This window comes from Streptopelia decaocto (genome assembly GCF_964273445.1).
Source record: "Streptopelia decaocto genome assembly, chromosome: 1".
In the NCBI taxonomy this organism is placed as follows: domain Eukaryota; kingdom Metazoa; phylum Chordata; class Aves; order Columbiformes; family Columbidae; genus Streptopelia; species Streptopelia decaocto.
Genome location: NC_138663.1, coordinates 113,208,602 through 113,229,601, shown reverse-complemented (window position 1 = coordinate 113,229,601; position 21,000 = coordinate 113,208,602). Strand labels below are relative to the sequence as shown.

At 41.8% G+C, this 21,000-nt stretch overlaps 1 protein-coding gene across 2 annotated transcripts in view; it reads left to right on the top strand.

Annotated features, from left to right (window-relative positions):
• The window catches only part of SRPX (sushi repeat containing protein X-linked), a 51,612-nt gene that overhangs the window by 8,482 nt on the left and 22,130 nt on the right, over positions 1-21,000 (top strand). The window lies entirely within an intron of this gene.

Sequence of the window (21,000 nt, the reverse complement as noted above, 5' to 3'; positions counted from 1 at the left end):
TTTTTTAGCAGTGAGAACAGAGCCAGGCAGAGCTGACTTTTATTAACAGTTCTCAATTTATAGGTTTATAGATACGGACCTGGACTAAGAGGTTAGACAGGATGTTTTTTCAAAAAATGTTATCCCAAACACACCACACTCGTGACTGTTTTCAGTCACGTTCCCATGCATATCTTGTGGGAGGCGTTACGACCCACTTACTCACACGTCCAAGCCCAACATTCACACATCATACATATGGGGGTGGTTTTATGACCCAAGATATCATTCTCACTGGCCTGGGCTATCACTTCTTACACTCATAAAAAACATACTTCTGTATAACCTGTCCGAAGGCCCTTTAGCTGGGACTGCACATCCTGCCGTTCCCACATTCAGGATCATTGAGTCCAACCATAACTTAACTCTAGCACTAAATCATGTCCCTAAGAACCTCGCCTAAATGCCTTTTAAACACCTCCAGGGATGGTGATTCCACCGCTTCCCTGGGCAGCCTGTTCCAAAAACCCGTTCTGTGAAGAAATTTTTCCTAATATCCAATCTGAACCTCCCCTAGTACAACCTGAGGCCATTTCCTCTTGTCCTATCACTTGTTACTTGGGAGAAGAGACCAACACCCTCCATGCTACAACCTCCTTTCAGGTAGTTGCAGACAGTGATCAGGTCTCCCTTCAGCCTCATTTTCTCCAGGCTGAGACGGGTCATTATGAGCTATTTTCAAGGGGGACCCTCCTCCCCCAACCAAAACATGTAAGATGCATGTCGTACAGATTCTTGATTGCATTCATTTGTTTGAAACTGGTGAGTAAATATCTACATGTGTGTATCTGTGTCTTTGATTTGTACAGTCTTTGAATTGTGACATGCAGCTGTGTCCTTCAGGGAGGCACATAGGAAACTTCTGTGGCTTCACAGGAAAACACATAACAGTACATTTTATGTTACTGCTATCTTTTGCTCCAGATCTTACAGTGGGTTAAAATACACATCTGAGAATACTCCATTTGGATCATTTAAAAGTTTGTGTCGTAAGGAAAGATTGTTTTGAAGGTTTTGAAATTACTATGGTGGTGTTACAGAAAGAAGCCACTTTTTTCTAGTCATGTAAAATTTAAAGTTTGTCACAACTCTGAATAGACAGGTTTTCTTACAATTTGAGTAGTGTGATTGAAGATATCTGATTTTATTCTTCCTTGCTTCTCGCCCTCTTCTTGTTCTTTTCAGGAAATGCCATTGCCATTTAGGGCACTGGATTTAGACGTGTCGTACATATATCCACTAAGAATAGCATTGCAGTTTGAAAGTAGTCATGTATTCAGGCTTCTCCAGCAGTGCCTTGTCAAGCTGCATGGTTTACCCAAAGCCTACACTTAACCAGTGTGGCCTGGCAACATGAGTCACGTAGCAAAGTCTGTCTCTTTTTAGGCTGTACCATCAGAGTTTTAACCTGCTAGGGTCTGTGGTCCATCCTGGTGTCCCTCAGAGGTCTTTGTCAGGCTTCCTGGCACTGACTGGCCAGATGGTGGGAGATGGTGCTTCCAGCTCCTGCTTCAAAGTTATTGTTCTACGCCAATTGCACTTTTCTTTAGAGCTGTTAACTTCAGGGCAATGGACTTAAAAATAACTACTTGATGCAAATCTGCCCGTCTTGAATCCATCCATTGTGGCTCTCTAGTTATATTGTGTCACTTTTAAGTAAAACAGGCCAAAAATAACATGCCTCTATCCAGCTGTTCTAGAAGATTAAAAACATGTTGGCTCGCAGAGGTTCACTGTTCTAAGCTGCTCAGAAGCAGATACCAGAAACAATATTCCTAGTGCTGAGTTACAGTGGCAGTGAAATGTTTAAATAAAAACAAAACAAAACCCCACCAAAAAACCCAAAACAACCCAACAAATAATAAAAAGGTCTTTCCCATTCTTTACTTTTCAGGGAAAGGAATGGATGTGAGTTCCTCAGAAGGCTACTTGGTACTAAAAGGGGGATCTTTTTTATTAATGTAGTAAGGAAAAAAGGGCTGACTTGCTGAAGGTGTTTTGTTTTGTTTTGGTTTTTTTTGAGGCATCTGAGAAGTAGTTTGCTTCGGCTTCCTACCAGTGATTTAATTTTGTCACATGAAGGCAACTGGTTAGCCTGTGTCTGCATCCCTTTTGTAAAATGGTTTGTCTGGAGAGCTTTGACTGAAAACATTGATGTAAGGAGCAAGTACTGTTATTGCTTTTGCATGGTCAATGGATCATGTTAAGGAAAACTGTGTGGGCATATTTAGTTTTGGAACTGCCTGCTACAGGTTGCTCTTGGGTCTCTTTAAGGCTGAAAAGGGGTGACCTGTGCCTGGTTGTGGTTCTGGGCATACCTGGTGTGCTCTTCTGGCCAGTCTTTCCATTGCCCTCATTACTGTTTCTGCTACAGCTTCTGGCTGTGTTTCCATGTCAGTAGGTATCAGGAACCACATTTTGAGTTTCTCATTGGTAGTTGAGGTTTATTGTAATGAGATAGAAAATACGTGTCTAGGAGAAAATGGGAGGTAGCTGTAACTGTAAACTTGCTTTGACTTAGAGTTTAAGGAAATTTCCAGTAAAATGCATCAAATTCTGAGTAGTTCTGTAATAAGAGAAGGCAACTTTTGTATAAATGCCAGCAACACGGTCGGTCTATCATCAGTATCTTTTTGTCCTTACCACCAGCACACTAGAAGTTTGCAGTGGTTAACTGGCTGACAGCTTGTCATCTTTTCAGAAAATACAAACTCCTGAATAGGTTTTTGGCTCTATTTTTAAGAGAAGTACTTCCAATTGGGAATTCTGTGCCTCTCTCCAGCTGAATGTCAAAACCAAGAACACTGAGCTATATCTTTAGATGGCTGCAAGGCATTTCAGACCTCTTAGATACCAATAACAATGCAGCACAGGCACTGCAGACCTGGAGGTTTTATTTGGTTTATTCTTATCCAAAATCATCTTTTTGCAACGTTTTTGTCTGCCAGTTTGTAGAGCAATCTTTAATATGTGATATACACATAAATTGACTCAGACATTTTAGCTATAACATACATTAAAAACCACATATATTGTGTTTGTAATAAAATACAACTTGTAACTCATCAGAAAGATAATATGATTGATTTATAACTGATTTCCCTGTTGGAAGAGTAAACCAGTTTGCCATAACAGAGTGGTCCAAAGGAATTTAAAATAATTCCTCCATTTGAGTTATAAAATATTTCCATATTTGTGTGCCCCTCACAATGAAAATGGGATTTAATTTCTTTGCAGCAGGTGAATGTTGTCGCTAAAGCACAACCCTGTTCTCTCTTTATTCTTCTGCCTTTAACAAAGCTATTCTTTATTGAACTAAGACAATGAGAAGGCGTGACAGGGAACAGAAAAAAAATGTAGTGAGTGACACATGAAAATAAATTCATGCATTATTAATGGTTTTCATGGTATAGAGCCTGATGGTTTTCAGGGTTCCAGTTCACAGGAACCTGTGACCTTCAAAATGTTCTTTCTTGGATGAAGACACTGTGATAAAGGGAATTGACAAATGGCAACAGAAGTGTGCAAAGGGAAGACATAAATAAGACCTCATGGCTGCACAGAGTAGTTATTGCACAATTTAAATAAACTTCAACTAGAAAGCCCTGCGCACCAGAATTTTTGAACAAACTGCAAATTCTCCTTATCACCCTCCTCCCAAATCCTCGTGAGAGCTGATGCAGCAATTTCTGGTTTGGGTTATATTTCCCCAAACAGTACTTTTAAAATCTTCCTATTTAATTCTTAATCACTTCTGGTTTCCACTGTGGACGGAGCTGTGAGGAATCCCTGCCATTGCAGTGAGAGACTGTGTGTGAGCAGGGGAGGAGGATGGCTTGGCAGGCTGCACAATGTAAAGTAGCTGACAAGTTAGAATCGTAGAATCATTTTGGGTGGAAAAGACCCTCAGGATCATTGAGTCCAACCGTAACCTAACTCTAGCGCTAAACCATGTCCCTAAGAACCTCATCTAAAAGCCTTTTAAATACCTCCAGGGATGGGGACTCCACCACTTCTCTGGGCTCATACAGGATTGCATCTTGTTGGGGCTTTTAGTTCTCAGCCACCTGCGATGAGAGTGCTCCAGCCCCGTGGCAAGCTCCTTAAAGTTTTTTGAAGCTGGAGCAAGCTTTCCACCGGGGAGCTGGCTGATGGACTGGTCCTGCTGACAGCTTCTTGCTGAGGTGAAGGGTTGTTGAGGGATGGTTGAAATGACCTGTAATATAGCTGCTTTTTCCCAGAAAACGGTTTCTGTTTTCAGAGCTGGCTGGATGAGGGAGCTGGCACCAGAGAACTTATTGTCAGATCTTGCTGGAGGTTGCCCTTGGCCGGATTTCTTACTGGCAAATGTTGACTTGCCTCAGGCTTGTTGAACTGGTGCCTTTGCAAATAGGAGATGCTGAAGAGCCTGTCCACTGCAGAGGAGCAGAGCGGTGAGAGGCGAATGACTGGGTAGCCGCCATGTCCAGCCTGTGTAACCCCTTGCCTTCTGCTAGGAGCTCCTGCTAGTTGTAGTGTCCCATTTTCCTTGGAGGAAAAAGCTGGTACAGGACTGTATATAAACAGTGGGAGAGTAATGCTGCTTGTATTTTGCACACAAGACGCATCCCATTGCGGAAGTGAACGTACAGTATACTTCCAATTTTGCATATCATAGTAAAATTTTAGAGGAAAGAAGAGAAATTTTAAATGATGGAAATAAATCAACAAGACTCAAAAGCATGTTTGTAGCTAGGCAAATAGATGGACTCATTGGTTATTATTTGGCCTGTCTGTAGCGGAAATCCATGTGAAATCATGAGTGGGAGGCTAGAGAACTAAATTAAGGAACCTAGGAACCTGATTTTTTTTGTTTGTTTTTTGTTTTGTTTTTGTCTGGGTGGTCCAAATCATTAAGGCTTTTCCCAGAAGCTATACAGGCTCCACTCCTGAAAAGATTTTTTTGTTTTGTTTTCTGTGAAACACCATGTTTGGTTGAGAGGCATATAAAACTGGAGTGAATATTTTTCGATTATTAAAAAAAAAAAAAAGAGGAGGGGTGCAGTAGGCTTTCAGATGCCTCATTTCTACGTAGAAGACCTCAGGGTTGGGTCTCTCCCCCCAGCCCCGTCCCACCATGCCCAGAGGCAGGAGCAGAGCTGGGATGGGGACCCGCTCCCACTGCAGGGACAGGGCAGCTCCAGGGCCTGGCCGGGGGCCCCACCAGGCAAGGGGCTGGTGGGGTGGGAGCTGGTCTGTGTTACCGGGAGTGATACATCTCATATGTTTGACCTCCAGCTGGATTTTGGGTTAAATTACACATTATTTACAGTGTATTAATTCTTAGCAACAATATAAGAGATGGTTTCATGTTTCTGTGAGAATTATCACTAGCTTAGTACTTTTTGTGTGGATTGTTATTTTTTTTTTTCCAGTGTATTCAACATGCTCCCTTTTTACATCCATATGTCTGGTCTGTATGACAAACATAAAGATTGTTGGTCTGCCTTTAATGACAATCCCTGAAATGAGTCAGTTTTTCAAACTCTGGTGCTTCTGTGAAGAGGACACAGTGAGAAATACAATGGCATCCCTGTCCCCTCTTTATGAGACATAACAACTGATCTTTGCTGTATGTCCCCAGCTTCTTTGAATAGCATAATACTTTGATACTCAGAAGAAACTTGGTGTGGGAAGAATGCAAGTGAACCTGTAAATCTGTTATTTAAAAACATCTGTTCTGCTACGGGTTTGGCTTGGGTTTTTTCTGAGAGCTTCTAGTGACTATCTTCAGGATAAGTATGAAAATTGAGCAATTTTTCAGTACTAAACTGCCTTCATGAACAACTAAAATTAATAGAACTGGCTATTAAAGTATTATATCCTAATTATGTTAAGTGAACCCCAGCCTCGGCAATTCAAAGCTGTCAGCCAGCTTGCTTGCTGGAGCTGGTAGATTCTGCCAGGTGTTGTTCATCAATGCTGGGCATCAGCCTCCCCTTAATAAAAGGGACCCAGAGCATGGCCAACATTAGGAAACGTGGCTGCACTAAATACAGCACAATTTCGTATTTCCTTGCTTATCAGCCCTACTGCTTCCCAGTGTACTCTGTCCTGGTGTCAAGGCTGGGGCTGGACCTGCTGCTGCATTTCCAGGAGCTGAAAAAGACAGAGCAACATCTTTCTTGCTGAGGACCATGGTGCTGGCCACAGCCTCTCGGTATCTACTCCTGGCCTGGCAGGATGGGAGGGGTGGGGAGAAGGGAGGGGGTGCTGCTGGATATTTGGTAATGGTGTGGTGCAGGCAGGAGAAGAAGAGAGTAAGGGTTGTATGGTCACTATCTCTGTTGCCCTGCACTAGCTGGAGATGTGCTTATGGTTTTTGCTTCCTTCCTTCCTTCTTTATTTTGAGGGTGCCAGAACACTGGAACAGGCTGCCCAGAGAGGTTGTGGAGTCTCCTTCTCTGGAGACATTCAAAACCTGCCTGGACACATTCCTGTGCAATCTACTCCAGGCGAACCTGCTTTAGCAGGTGGGTTGGACTAGATGATCTCCAGAGGTTCCTTCCAACCCCAACTATTCTGTGATTCCTCGGGTTGCGTGCTGTCTGACCGAACAGCACCAGGGCCTCTGCTGAAGCTGGGACTGGGTCACCAAGGGAGAATCCATTGGGGTTTACTGCAAGGACTAGGGAAAATCATGTTTCCATTCTGTCTTCAAGGTCATACCTTTTGAAAAAACCTTCTGGTTGGCCACAGGTTCCTCTTCTCTCCAAAAAGGTTTCTTTAGGATCCCACTTTAGGTGCTCCAGTCACCTCTGCTGTTTCTGGTAGTGGCAGTGGATTTTCACCGCCCCTTTCCCTCTCCTGAAGGAGCAGGGTGTAATTCTGGAATGGTGGCTTCGGTGCATTGGTGTCATTTATTTTGTTTAAGTTATTATGTTGGTATTGCCAGGTTTCTCTTTACCTTCAACCAGTATTTAGAGTTCCAAAGACTGACAAAATTTAGTTTTATGTTGATTTATTTTAATTTACTTTCTAGTTTACGGCATTTGAAGTTTCTGAGCATTGTCTTGGTTAAGGTTATTTATATATATTAATAAAATATAATGCTTCTCACAAATCATGTTAATTTCAGCAGATAAAATTTAAAAGAATTGCCAAAAGATCAAAGTTTCTTGTATTAAAAGCCATCAGTACAGTGTATTTTTATGCAATACTCTTGTGACTGTTGTGATATGCATATATCATTAGTGAAACTGGAGCATCTAAGCCAGTATCTTTACAAATGACCTTGGTAACCGTTCTTTCAGAAGGAAACTTGTTTACCCTCTTCTTTTCAATGGAAGTGAGAACTTGGAGAATATCATTCCAATTGGGAGTTGCCACCAACATGAATATTAATGAATAATGAGCAAGGGCTTGGAGAGAGAATCTCAAATGTTCCTTTAAAATGTAATCAGCATTATTTTATGCTGGCTGTAGCAAATAACTTTTGAGTCTGCCTTAGGATATGATTAACATTTAGTGTTTTAAACAAAGCGAGCAAGCTAGTTCTCATCAGTTGGTTTATTCAACTTCTGTGCTTTTGGCTATGAACTGCATATTAAATACTCTTTGCTTCAAGGCTGTTTTTAATACTAGAAATAAATTAGAATTCCTAATAAATTTAAATTCCTATCTCCTGAGTTTTCACAGCAGTTGTTTACTTTTCTTTCAATTGATTAGTTTACTATTAAATTTTACGTTCCTTTTAATCTCTTTTTTTTACAGTTCCACCTCTTTTTCTGTCATCTTTGCTCAGTTTTTGACCTGCTGACTGTCCTACGTGGCTCTGACTTGTTCCTTCAGCTCTTCCTCCCTAGTGTAACTCTGACTTTTTCTCCTACATGCCACCCTTGTAAAGCATGAGTAGTCCTGGAGTCCTTAGAAGTCTCTTTTTCTTCCAAGAAGGGCCTCCAGTGTTAATACCGATAGCCCTTAATGCTTTCGTCTGTTTTCAGGGTGTTTGTAAGCGTCATGGATAAAATAACAAATTTTCTAGAGCAGGGACTTTGTAACCCAATGTTTATGCTTCTAGTTTCTCTAAAAGGAAGCTGCTCACGTGGAAGTGAGGTGCAAAGTGTGCTGCGACAGACTTCTGGATTGCAGTTGTATTTGACAAGTTGAAGCTCACTTGGTGAGAAGTTGTCCTTGAGCTCATTGAAGCTAATAAGCCACAACAGAAGATATATGTATTTTTCCCTAAGTAGTGACTAAAGCAGAGAAGGTAAGGAGAAGTCCTCAGGGGAGGAGTCCTCAAGGGAGCTCACTGCCTGTATAAGGTTTACAGTTGTTCTGCATCACTTCTGAAACTCCACTTACTAAAGAGCAAGAGGAGACCACAGTCAGTAACTGTGTTTTTCCACTCCACTTCTGTTTTCTATGAACTCGTTGGAGAGTTTCCTATGGATTACAAGCAGCTCCTGATGCTAGTTTTCAAGTGTTGGTATAGTGTCTGATACTTAAAGTTGAGATTTTTTTTTCATAGGGAGCCTTTCTTTTAGTCTGCTCATAAAATCTGAAAAATATTTTGTAAATGGCAGAGCTTCAGAAATAACACATGACTCAGGGATAAAGAGAAGCGAGGAAAGCACTGTATGTGGTGCTGTAGTATTAAAAGTTAGATACTGAGATGTGCCAGTTTCCACTGTCAGCATTTAAAAAAAAAAAAGACTATTTCTTCCATCTCTCACCAATTCAGAATAGATCAGTTTTCAGTCTCTTCCTTTGGAAAGTTATCCCGAAGTCCACTAGAACTTGTCATTAAGAAGACTTTTAGCTTAAATGTTCTTTACTTAAGCGGTTGCTAGCAGTTCTTCCTCTTTTTAGTTACTTTTCAGTTTGCTTTTCCATCTCGCAGCATTCTAGTACGTGTAATGGTGCACCTCCCTGCAACTGCCCCATCCTCCTATCCTTTCTCCATTGAAGAAGCTGCTGAAGCACCTTGTTAGTGTAGGGCTTCATGTGTAATTCAGGCTTGATTTGTTATAAACCGCATTTTATAAATTTTGTGAGAAAAGTAAGAAGAAAAAAAAAGGCCCTCAATTCCTTCTGCTTAGCATAGAAGGTAGCAATGTCCTGTGAGAGCTGTTTGTGCCACAGGTTGGGGCTGGTCCTCAGGATCTGCTGTCCTGATGGAGGTGTGCCCTGCCATCAGCGGTGGAAACCATAGCAGCACCAAAGTGTGTTCATCTGAACAGGGTTGTGTCCCAGCATCTGGGGTGGTCTTTAACCTTTCATGTAGCCTGGAGACAGACTAGTCAGTGCAGCTGTTGGGTGAGGTTGGCTGTTGACTTCACCAGTACACAGCTCATCCAGTCTCCTGGAGGGCTCCAGCCATCCCAGCTCTTAGGAAATTCAGAGGACACCAGGTGTCTGCAGCTGGATGATGCTGGCAACAGACCTGTGTTGCTTTCTTTCAGTGAGGTGAAAGCTCTCGAGGCCCCTGCCAGCCCATCATTTCTTCATGACTCCAAATTCACGTGTCTGTTTTTTAGGATGTGTAAGAAAGATCCATCAACAAAGCAGTTTTGGAAATAGAGTGCCTTTGGGTGCTGGTCACACATATCTCTGAGGGCTCACTGGACTCCAAAGTCCTGGCAGAAGAGGAGGGGTTGCTAGCAAGATACAGGTGGGCAAGTCTTAGCTCAGGCTGCTAAACCACTGTGGAGAAAAGCATCAAACATATGTCAGCAGTGGGTGTGCTGTGAGAACGTAGCCTAGAAAACAGAGAACAGGTGGAGATGTGCTGCAGGGTTATAAAATAGCTGGAATTTCCTTAATTGCTTGGAACTTTGTGCTTAGGTAGATTAGGCTATTGTAGTCTGTTTGACTGGGGACAAAGCCGTAAGTAATTGAGATGAGCTGGTGTCTGAGAGGATGGGACAGAGTCCGGGTTTGGCTGCAGATGAGTGTCACTGGTGGACAGTGCTGTGTGAGAGCAGCACAGAAAGCAGTCATGCTTACAGATGTCCGTGGGCAGCGCGCGGACGGCCTTTGCGGAGCCTTTTGTAGTTTGTCAGGCACACGCTGCAAATTCTGCTCTATCCAGAGCTGTCTGTATTTTCCATGCACAACCCCATAGCTGCTGTAAATAATGAAGACTTTGCTTTCCCGATGTACTTAACCTCTGACTTAGATCACATGTATGCTCAGAATAGCAAATATATTATTATGCAGTTTGCAGCCGTGATAGCTGTGTTTTGTGTAGGTGTAATGTAGTGTGTTTACCCTCCTTAAACATATTGATTAAAGAATGTATTTTTTTCCACCTGAATTGATTTATATTTTAGTGTTCATGATACTTTTTGTCTTTTCTTTGATAACAGTCTGTGGTACTGTGACTGTTCCTGATCATAAAGAGAAATGCTGCCTTTAGGTTTTTTAACATTATTTATTGAAGAGTTCCTTAAGCAAATATCAAACATAATTTCCTCATGGCCCAAACAAAGGTAACGTTTTCCTCCAGCCTTCTCCCTGTTGATCTCCTGGTGGCATAACTGGCTGCCATTCCATATATTCAGGGACATCTTTCATTCACTTGTCTTTCTGGGGTTTTTATTTTGTTTTGCTGGATTTCAGTTTATTGCAAGATCCTTATCAGGTGGAGTCCTTTAAATGGGAGGGCATATGCTCTTGGGCCTTCTCTTGCCAGCTTAAAAAATCATGGAAGCTTACTTCTTCTTCTTTCTCTGCACTTAGTTTAAATGTTCAGTTCAGCATTGAGTCTAAACAAAAACCCCTTCAGTGGTCATGCTGAAAATCAGCATTTCATGAGAGCACTGTTCATGTACGTAATGTTCGGATTTTTCCCTTTGAGCCAAGCTCTCAGGTTGACCCCCACAGCCCATCTATTTGATGTGTCGTTGTAGTACCGTGTGGGTTGTACTGTGCAGAAGTCAAGGGAACATGGCCTATGTGGGAAATAAGGAACAACACAGGAGATGGCTGATATTTCTCTTGAAGATGTACCAGTGTCAGGTCCCAAGTATATCTTTATTAGCCTGTAGAGCTGTTGTTTTTTTTTTTCCATGGAAATCAACAATTTATTTCCGTAGCAGAGGCCTGTCATCTGTATGCTTCACCTTTTTGTCTAGACTTTTCCTTAAATTTTCTGTTGAAAAATATAAATATTTATATATATATATATGTGTATATATATTTACAATTCTGAAATTGCATTTTAAGCAAAATTTGTATAAATCTTCACTTCCTATTGAATCATTCAAAATGACACATCACAAGAGCAATCCAGAGCAAACCAGAATTTCCAGTATTTTCATTGACCATAAGGACACAATTTTAAAGAAGGATATTACTTTTTTACATCTTCAAGTGAATAGTATTTAAAAAACAATTACTGAAGGCCTTTGGCCATTTTCTGTATGTGTACTGCAAGCAGTATTGGGATATACTGCTCATCTTGACACTGAACACACAATTACAGTAAAAGCAAATGCATTTGCAACGGAGCAAGATATCTGAGAGCAGCCTACAACTGCACTGAGGTTCCTGGACCGTATGTGTGTGTTGGCAAAGGTGTCTGTAGCCTCTCCTTAAGGCTGCCAGTTTTTCCCTTGATTGCTGCGTGTTACAGGACTTTTGCCTGGGTTGAGCCAGGCACTATTGTTGCCAGGCTGGAGAGGAAAAACAATAAACCAAAATCAGTGGTGGAAAGTGTTTTGCTTTGGATTTGCTGTATCTAAGATATCTACATGTGTATACAAAAGGAAGCAGAGTTGAATTGTACTTTACAGAGCTTCTTGACTAACACTAGCTTCTGTGTCTGTGCAGTGTCGATCCCACCACTGATTTTTGTGAGAGTAAAGTGCACGGGCATGGCTGCCTACCTCTGAATATGTGATTTCATTGAAACGGATGGGACACCTTATGCCAGGAAGAGTGTTTTCTTTGTCACGTGGTATTTGCCAGCACATGAAATGAGTTTTATGTTGTCACCTGACTTCTATGTAAAGCGGTAGTTTTTTCAACATGTGTAATTAATCAGTTTTGAAGCACCCTCATGGCTTGGTGTCAGCTGCAAACTGGGCTGTACGGTCCTTGTGAGTCCCTTCCAACTCAGGCCATTCTGTGATTCTATTCTTCATAGTTCCATTGGGTCACAGATGGCAAGAGAGGAGGAAAGAGATTATCTTTTGGGAAAATAAACTTTGCCTGTATTTTCCTAATCAGTTTAGTGATTTCTGTGTAACTGGAAGGTTTTATTTCACGAAGCATAAAACATGAGACATCTCTGACCTCTTTTGAACTTGCTAATTCTGAAGCTTTCTGTTCTACATTTCAGTTGTGCTTTGATTTTGACAACTTTGAAAGAACTGTTCTTTGATGGAATCTTGTATGAGGCATCTCCCTTAAAGCAAGTTAAAACCTGTGCTTTAAAAAATGGTGTTTGCATCTTAATCAATACTGAGACACGGTAAATTAATCTGTATGTAGCCCTGAGGGGATCTTCTTGGTATGGGATTAATTTGTGTGCCTGAAAGACCTTACACCTGCAAGGAATGGAAGCACAACAGTGGTGTGGCACTTGTGGGTGTGCATGGAAGCTCAAATCTGTGCTATCCATGTGTGCATTTCCATAAATATAGGCAGGGAAATTTCCAGACATCTCTGGAAGTTAATCATCTGGGCTACTAAACTGCACAGAGGATTACTGGAAAAACTGTTAACTTGGTCTGGATGAGTGATCTGAGTTTGGATTCGGGAATATGCCGTGATTCTCTTGATATCCTCTACTTCTCAGTTCAGCACAACTCCTGCTGAATACAAGTTTGTCAGATATCTGTGCTTTAACTTGCAATCCTGTGCATTGCAAATATAGTTGGAAATATAGTTGATTGTGTCAAGCAGGAGGCTTAAAAGTGGTGTGGCCAGTGGGAACATCCTTTGAGGAAAGAGGAGGGCAAATGTTATCTTTTGACTGACTATGCCTTTTGAAGACTGCTTAATATGAGTAGTTGCCATTAGATTCTCTACATTTAAATATGTTCATTAATACTGACGTATTTCTATATCAACTCACACGTATGAAGACTCAAGGCAAATCCATATCTCTGGCTATTTATTGATTGATTTTGCTGACACTTTTGGTCTTTTATTTGTTCTGCTTTGATTTCTGTAACAAAATTAATTTCATATTTGTCATGGTGGTGTTTTAAGTCTTACAGACCAGATGAAACAAAACATCCAAGCGTGCTGGCAGCTTTAAACAACTACTGAAATCCTGCTGAAGCCAATGGTATTTAAACATGAGCTGTGCAGAACTGGGGTATAATGTTCAACCAGTAAAGAATGAGATGAAAACCCCACCTTTCCATTTTTACTACCATCATAAAATGAGTACAAGTATTTTTACACACAAAGTAAAGCCCTCTAATTGAAGGTCGTGACCATTTTTAGTGCCTTTTCTGCTGTCTCATGTACATCTTCCAGACTTCTGAGGTCTTAGTGTGAACTAGCCCTGCTGTACTGCAAGAAGCTCTACAATCTGCTGCACATAAAGCTAAGTATTTTAATTTGTATATTTGATATGGTTTCAGGTACCATGGAATGAAAAACGGTGACGCAAAATATTGGAGGAAGTAAATCCAGATGTTACAGGCTTACGGGTGGAAACTTGTCATTGTCTTCTTACACGTACTTAAAATGATCAGCTGTTTGAATGTGGGAGGAATTCCCAGCCACTTTCCTCTGTTTTGGACAGATGGACAGCCTGTGGAATGAGCATTTCCTTTCTTCCCCGTATTGAGAGTAGCCAGTGTCTGCAAACCAGATAAGATGCCATCCGAGTTCATTTAGCTCATGTTATTTCTGTGTGTGCAACACACGATGTCATTACAACTATTGTTTGGTAGAGTTTGTTTGGTTTTGGTTGGTTGGTTTTTTTTGTTGCTTGGGTGGTTTTTCTTTTTTTTTTTCACTTTGTTTTCTTTTTGGCTCTTCTATAAAATCTGCCATGCAGCTGAAATGTGAAATTATCACTGTATTTTTAGGGTTGGCTTTTGCATTCTCCATTTTCCAGCAGTGTTCAAAAAATCTGAAATGCAGTGATCTTTTCTGAAATACGTATTTAAGTAAATTGGTGCTGTATTTAAGACTTCAAGCTTCAGTAGAGCATAAACTGGCACATTGACTTCAGCTGCTGATTTTTACAGTACGTACCGGTATTGCTTAAAAAATCCAAGCTTTTATTAATGTATTCTGCAGGACTGCAGGTACAGTAGATATGAAACTCTTCAGTCTGCCTGGTGCTAAACTAGAGAGGAGAGCACTGCTGTTCAGAAAAAAGCCCTTATTGCAGGCTAAGTGCTGCAGCTTCTTGTACTTCAGTGGCCGAACTTGTTCTGTCTCAGGGCAGCAAACTGTAAAAAGTTTCCAATTGGTTTCATGAACTGTACTGTTGTTGTCTGTATCTTATTTTCAGTTGATCCTCAAACTCAAAAAGAGTTAAGAAATTCCTATATTAGTCATGGGGAAAAAAAAAACCCAAAACCACAGGTTTTTATAGCTCTTTTGACTCTTATAGCCCACATTCCTTCTTTTTCTCAGTTATAAAGGATTTATAACACAATAGCATGTTAAGTGTTATTCATGTACATACCTGTGTATAGAGTGCTTGCCTGGGCATTATGTTCTTGTGCCTTGATTCTGCCAGCACGTCTGCACGGGTGACCCTTTGCAAGGGGGAGAGGAGTCCTGTGTGTGTGACCTGTGTGCAATTACTGACATAATCAGTGCCATCAAACAATGGAATACCAGAGTCCTCGTTCCCTTTGTCCATGTGGGTAATTCCAGCGACCCTGGTGATGATCTTACAGTGAATAACTGCTAAGGTTTATATGCGGTTGCAGGCTTTTAACGTTGTGTTTCTCAGTTACTGATGCTTTAATTTTTTTTTTTTAATTTTTTTATTTTTTTTTTTTTTTCAAAGGAAACCTCTAAGTTTTCTACTGGTATTGATTTTTTTCCTTTGTGCATTTTTATTATTATTTTAAACCTTGCCTTGCTGCTGCTTGTCAAAGTTAGATGATTCAGTGAGAAAATGCCTGGCTTCAGGTTGGAGAAGGTGCAGTTTTTTGGTTTTTGTAGAATCAAGATGGCGAAGGAAATATTGACAGCTTTTCTAGTTCTGGAGACATTTGAGGCAATAAAGGCAGAATGGAAAGAGTGTTTTCCAATTAAATGTTAATACCATATAATATCTGAAAGGTTTTATTGTGAAGGTTACCTAACCATCTGAGAGGTTTTGCCTGCTGTGGCCTGAATTGGTGTGCCTGACAGGTGTGAAGTTTAGGATCTTGTTGTCTGGAATGGTGTCTTTCTATCTGCTCAGAGATCTGCAGTACACAAAGGACTAATATACTTGAAGTCAGGTTTTGAGCAAAGCTGAGGGACAGCAGAAGTCCTCTTAAAACTTGTTCTGCAATCAGATAGCATTTGTCTTCCTTCTCTGGCTCAGCAAACACTGACAAATTGATTGTCACTCTTGTGTAGCAACCCAAGTACTCTTCTCTCAAAGCTTTTGCAGACTTATTGACAAACAGGCAAGTGGAACAGCAATCAGATCCTAGAAATATAGGAATGGAGCCATCATGAGAAACTGAGAATAGCAGCCCCCATTGGGTGTAGATTGTGGTACTGTAAGAGCACAGTACTTCAGCAGATACTTGATGTTGAATGTAAAGATCTGTAATCAATTTTGAGTGGCTTTAGAATTAAACAAATGGTCTCCTTGAGGGTAGTGAGCCCACTTCAGGAGATACTTAAGTGTTTTGCTGAATGAGAATTGGCTTGAAGGCTAGCATCGGGACACTTGGAGTGGATTTGGCAACCACAAAACATAGGCAAAACTGATCCTGAAATGGTCTGACTTAGGTTTTGTGCAAATGGATAACTGTTGTGTCTCTGAGTGTCCCATTAGCTTGCCAGTTTGAAGACTAAAAGTAAATGTGTTATCTTAATAATTAATTCTTCTTGTATGAATATTTTTACTGTGTCATAGAATCCTAGAATGGTTTAGGTTGGAAGGGACCTTAAACATCATCTAGTTCCAACTCCCCTGGCATGGGCAGGGAAATCTTCCATTAGACCAGGGGGCCTTGAACACTTCCAGGGATGGGGCATCCACAGCTTCTCTGAGCAACCTGTTCCAGTACCTCACTACCCTCATGGTGAAGAATTTCTTCCTTATATCTAATCTAAACCTACACTCAGTTTAAAGCCATTAACCCTTGTGCTATCACTACACACACTTGTAAAAAGTGCCTCTCCAGCTTTCTTGTAGGACCCCTTTAGGTTCTGAAAGGCTGCTGTAAGGTCTCCCCAGAGCCTTCTCTTCTCCAGCCTCAACTCTCTCAGCTTGTCTTCACAGGAGAGGTGCTTCAGCCCTCTGGTCATCTTCATGGCCCTCCTTCGGACTTGCTCGAGCAGGTCCATGTCATTATGTTGGGGGCCCCAGAGATGAACACAGTACTGCAGGTGGGGTCTCACAAGAGCAGAGTAGATGGGCAGAATCACCTCCCTCAACCTGCTGGTCATGCTTCTTTTAATGCAGCTCAGGATACATCTGGCTTTCTGGGCTGCAAGTGCACATTGCCAGATCATGTTCAGCTTCACATCAGCCAACATCCCCAAGTCCTTCTTGTCAGGACCGTTTTCAATCCATTCTCTGCCCGCCCTCTATTTGTGCTTGGGATTGCCCCAACCCATGTGCAGGATCTTGCACTTGACCTTGTTGAACTTCATGAGGGTTGCATGGGACCACCTCTCAAGCCTGTCAAAGTCCCTCTGGATGACATCTGTGCCCTCCAACATGTTGACTGCATCACACGGCTTGGTGTTGTTGACAAACTTGCTGAGGGTGCCCTCAGTCCTGATGTCCGTGTCACCAAAAAAGATGGTAAACAGCGCTGGTCCCAGTACCAACTCCTGAGAAATGCTGCTCATCACTGGTCTCCACTTGGACATTGAGCCATTAACTGTAGCTTTTTGAGTGCAACCATCAAGCCAATGCCTTATCCACCAAGTGGTCCATCCATCAAGTCCATGTCTCCAGTTTAGAGACAAGGATGTCATACAGGACACTGTCAGAAACTTTGCACGAGTCCAGGTAGATGACGGCAGTTGCTTTTCCCTTATCCACCAACACTGTAACCCTATAGTAGAAGGCCACTAAATTTGTCAGACATTATTTGCCTGTAGTGAAGACATGTTGGCAGTTATCAGTAACCCGCTGTCAAGGTTTAATTGCAAGGTGACAATAAACCCTCTACCCTCTCCTCATAAGAAAAAGTCCTTGCTAAGGAAAGGTGAAAGGAAGGAAAAAGGGAGAGAGACTTCAAGTTGGAAATGTTTTAAATGGTTTACTAATGCTACTAATAAATAGAGAAAATAATACAAAATATACAAAACCAAATCTTGAATATGCCAGGTAGCAGCGTTTAACCCCTCCTGTGGTGGGTGGAGCTGGCATGGCTGGAGCGGCTGCAGGGCAGGCACCCAGAAGTCCTGGGCGGGACTTTACAGCAAATCGGACCTGGATTCAGGGATGCAGGGTCTCAGGCCTTGAATTTGCAGGCATCACTGGCAGGGTGCTCTTCAGGTGCCGGCCATAGTTGAAGAGAATGAGACCCTTGTGATCTCCCTCATTTATAGGGTGTATGACGTGGATGGGATGGAATACTTAGCTGGTCAGTTTTAATCACCTGTTCTGCCTGCCCCTCCTTGCAAACATACCCCTCTTGTGACAGAACATGCGAAATTTTGTCAGAATTCCTGGCTGTCATAGCAATAAATCTAAACATGAGCTTCTTCAGCATTCCATTGGTCACTTTTATCAGTCTGCAGCACAGTGTCAAAAAAACATGGAGTTACTTAGAAGGTACTTAGAAGAACTTAGCTGAAAGGAAAAATCACTAAAAGAGAGCTGGTCTTGTTTTTGACAAAACCAGGACACCTCCTTATTTTCCATGTGCCTTAGCATAGTTTTCAGGAGAATCTGCTCCATGACCTTACCAGGCACAGAGATGAGACTGCCCTCTAGTTCTCCAGTTCTTCCTTTTTTCCCTTTTTAAAAATGGGGGTTATGTTTCCCCTTTTCCAGTCAGTGGGAACTTCACTGGACTGCCAAAACTTCTCAAATATGATGGATGATGGGTTAGCAACTTCGTCTGCCAGTTCCCTCAGGACCCATGCATGCATCTCATCAGGTGCTCCTGGACTTGTGCATCTTCAGGTTCCTTAGGTGGTCTCAAACATGATCTCCTACTGTGAGCAGTTCTTTGTTCTCCCAGTCCTTGCCTTTGCCTTCTCTGACTTGGGTAACCAGGTCTGCCATTCCCTTCTGGAGAGAAGGCTTACTAGCTTACTGTCACAGCTTCTCCTGCCCTGTCTGCCAGTTGTATCCCTGGATTTATTAATTTGGCACAGACCATTAGGTTAATGCTGACAGACACTGCTATGTGTTTTCTACTAGGTTATCACAGAATCACGGAATGTTACGGATTGGAAGGGACATCAAAAGATCATCTAGTCCAATCTCCCTGCCGGAGCAGGAACACCTAGATGAGATTACACAGGAAGGCATCCAGGCAGGTCTTGAATGTCTCCAGAGAAGGAGTGTGTAGTTTCATTAGAACTCTATGCCCTAACAAAATGTGAAGAGAAAGCTTTCCTGTGTATCCTATGTAGTGACTATTTTGCTAATGAAGAAATCTTTTTTCCCAACATAAACAGAATATTCTAAGTCCATAGATTAATAGATTGATCTTAAAATGCAAGTATTGTTTTGAGGGTTTTGCTTGTGATCTACCAGAACAAAATCCACAGCTGTTTTTTTGCAGGAACCTGCTATACCCTGAACCATTATGTCAGAAATCTGTAAAGCACTTGTTCTTGTCGTTCCTCCTCAAATACCCATTTTTTGTGCTGTGATAAATTTAGCACTTTGAACACAGAACAATGCTTTGTTCTTACGTGGCTTGGTAGCTCATTTTGAACATATGAAACGGATAAATACTTTGTTTTGTGGCCGAGAAGATGGAGATGAAAGGGCTATTCGCTCAGGATCACTCATGAGGTGGCATCAGTGGGGAATGAGGTGCCAGGTCGGGCCTCATGGCCACCGGGACAGAAGCCATCTGCCGAAGTGGGACAGTGCCTGGCATGGTAAGGACAGGTCTGTCAGAGCAATGTGCGTGTGCTGAGGCCTGGCGTCAGCCATTGGGCTCTCTGTGAGGAGAGGCCATGGAAAAGCAGGAGGAAGGGAGACCCTCCCAGGGTAGCACAAACACAACCTCTCACATGGTTCCTTGAGCCAGGCCTTTTGTGGTTGTTAACTGTAATGATGCCTTGTTAGGAAACAAACCTTTCTTCTCATTTTGAGCTAGAAGATGAGCTGGAAACAGAAGATGTTGAACTCCATGAGCAAAGCCTTGATTCATGGCAAGAGCAGTGAATAACTCTTCAATGCCAATTTTTGTTAGAAGACAATCAAAAGCGTTGAATTATTTCTTGTCTGAGGAACGGTAAATATGTAAGAGGTCACGTAGCTCTAACATTTACTGATATTTAAATGCTAAAGTCACTGCACAGTAAAACTTGGACAATTAAGAATGAAAACACTGACAGAACAATTTTATAACCCTCAAACCGAGTAATTAGCTGAGTATCCTGATTTCTGACAGAATAATTGATGCTTAGAGAGGTGTTAATTTACACATCAGGGTCTCCATAAAGTCCTTATGGATTGCAGTTTGCTCTTTATGTTATACAGTCAGACTTCAAGTGCAAAAAAGTTTAACACTTGTATGTGGAGAAATTTTTCATATACCGGTGTTTAGGCATAAAGAATTCAACCACAACAACAAATACAAAATAATCCAGAGAAATGGCTTTTAAGTGATAGGAAGCCTGTGCTGTACATAAAGTCCATGATTTCAGGAGAGAAGCTGTTCAGAATTCACTTCATCAGGTCCCATCTTGAAGCTTTCTAAAAACTGGCAGGAGGATTCCTGGTGATAAGACCAGGCTTTGAATTGGGTCTAAGGTGAATTGTGAGGGGTTTTCTACTTTATGGTGGATGTGAACACGACTGTCTTGATTTTTCACGTGCGGGAGACTGAATGGTTCATGTAGCTGTAGTGTTGGTGCAAGGCTTTGTTCTAACATGGAGTACACACACCTCTCAATTCCCTGCAGTTCCCGGTAGGCATTGCTGAGTGCTGTGGGCTGGTCCTGGGTCAGGGGCACTAGTGCCCAGTGTGCAAGTGACATGGTGAGAAGCGTCACGGGAGATGCAGAGTCTCTTCTTCAGGCGGTCCAAACCTTTGCAAGCAGAGCTGCACCTGATGCTGTGGAGGGCACTGCTCTTCTGTAGACAGATCCTATGCACTGAAGCTACTCCTGTAGAGCAGCTGCAGATACACGGGCTGGGTTTTCCTGAGACTGGTAATGTAAGAAGTAAAGTTTCTCTGGCTTCTGGGCAGTTTATTTTGGTTTTTATAATAAGTGGAATCTGTTGACAGATGCTGACAGTAATTCCAGGGAGACAAACATTGTTTTGGTGGCTCTTTTATCCCTATGCTTAGTCATCCTAACCATTAATGTCTGTTGGGTTTGATTGCTGCAGAAAATTGTGTGCTTTGCACATGATATAAGTAGCTTATTGAGGCACCTTAATTGTTTAATTTAGCCTAACTTTAAGCAGCAGCTTGTACAGGCCATGGTCACAGACCTCAACAAATGGTGGTGAAATGTCTCCATAGCTGTAATTTGAAATAACATGTGGGGCAAGCTCCTGTACTGTTGTGCTGAACCAGCTTAGTACCTGCCTCTAGCATGTCAGATTTTTAGAAAGATTTCTCAGAGAGATCTGTATGAGCCCTTTTTAGTGGAGAAGACTTATCTAGAATTTAGACTAGA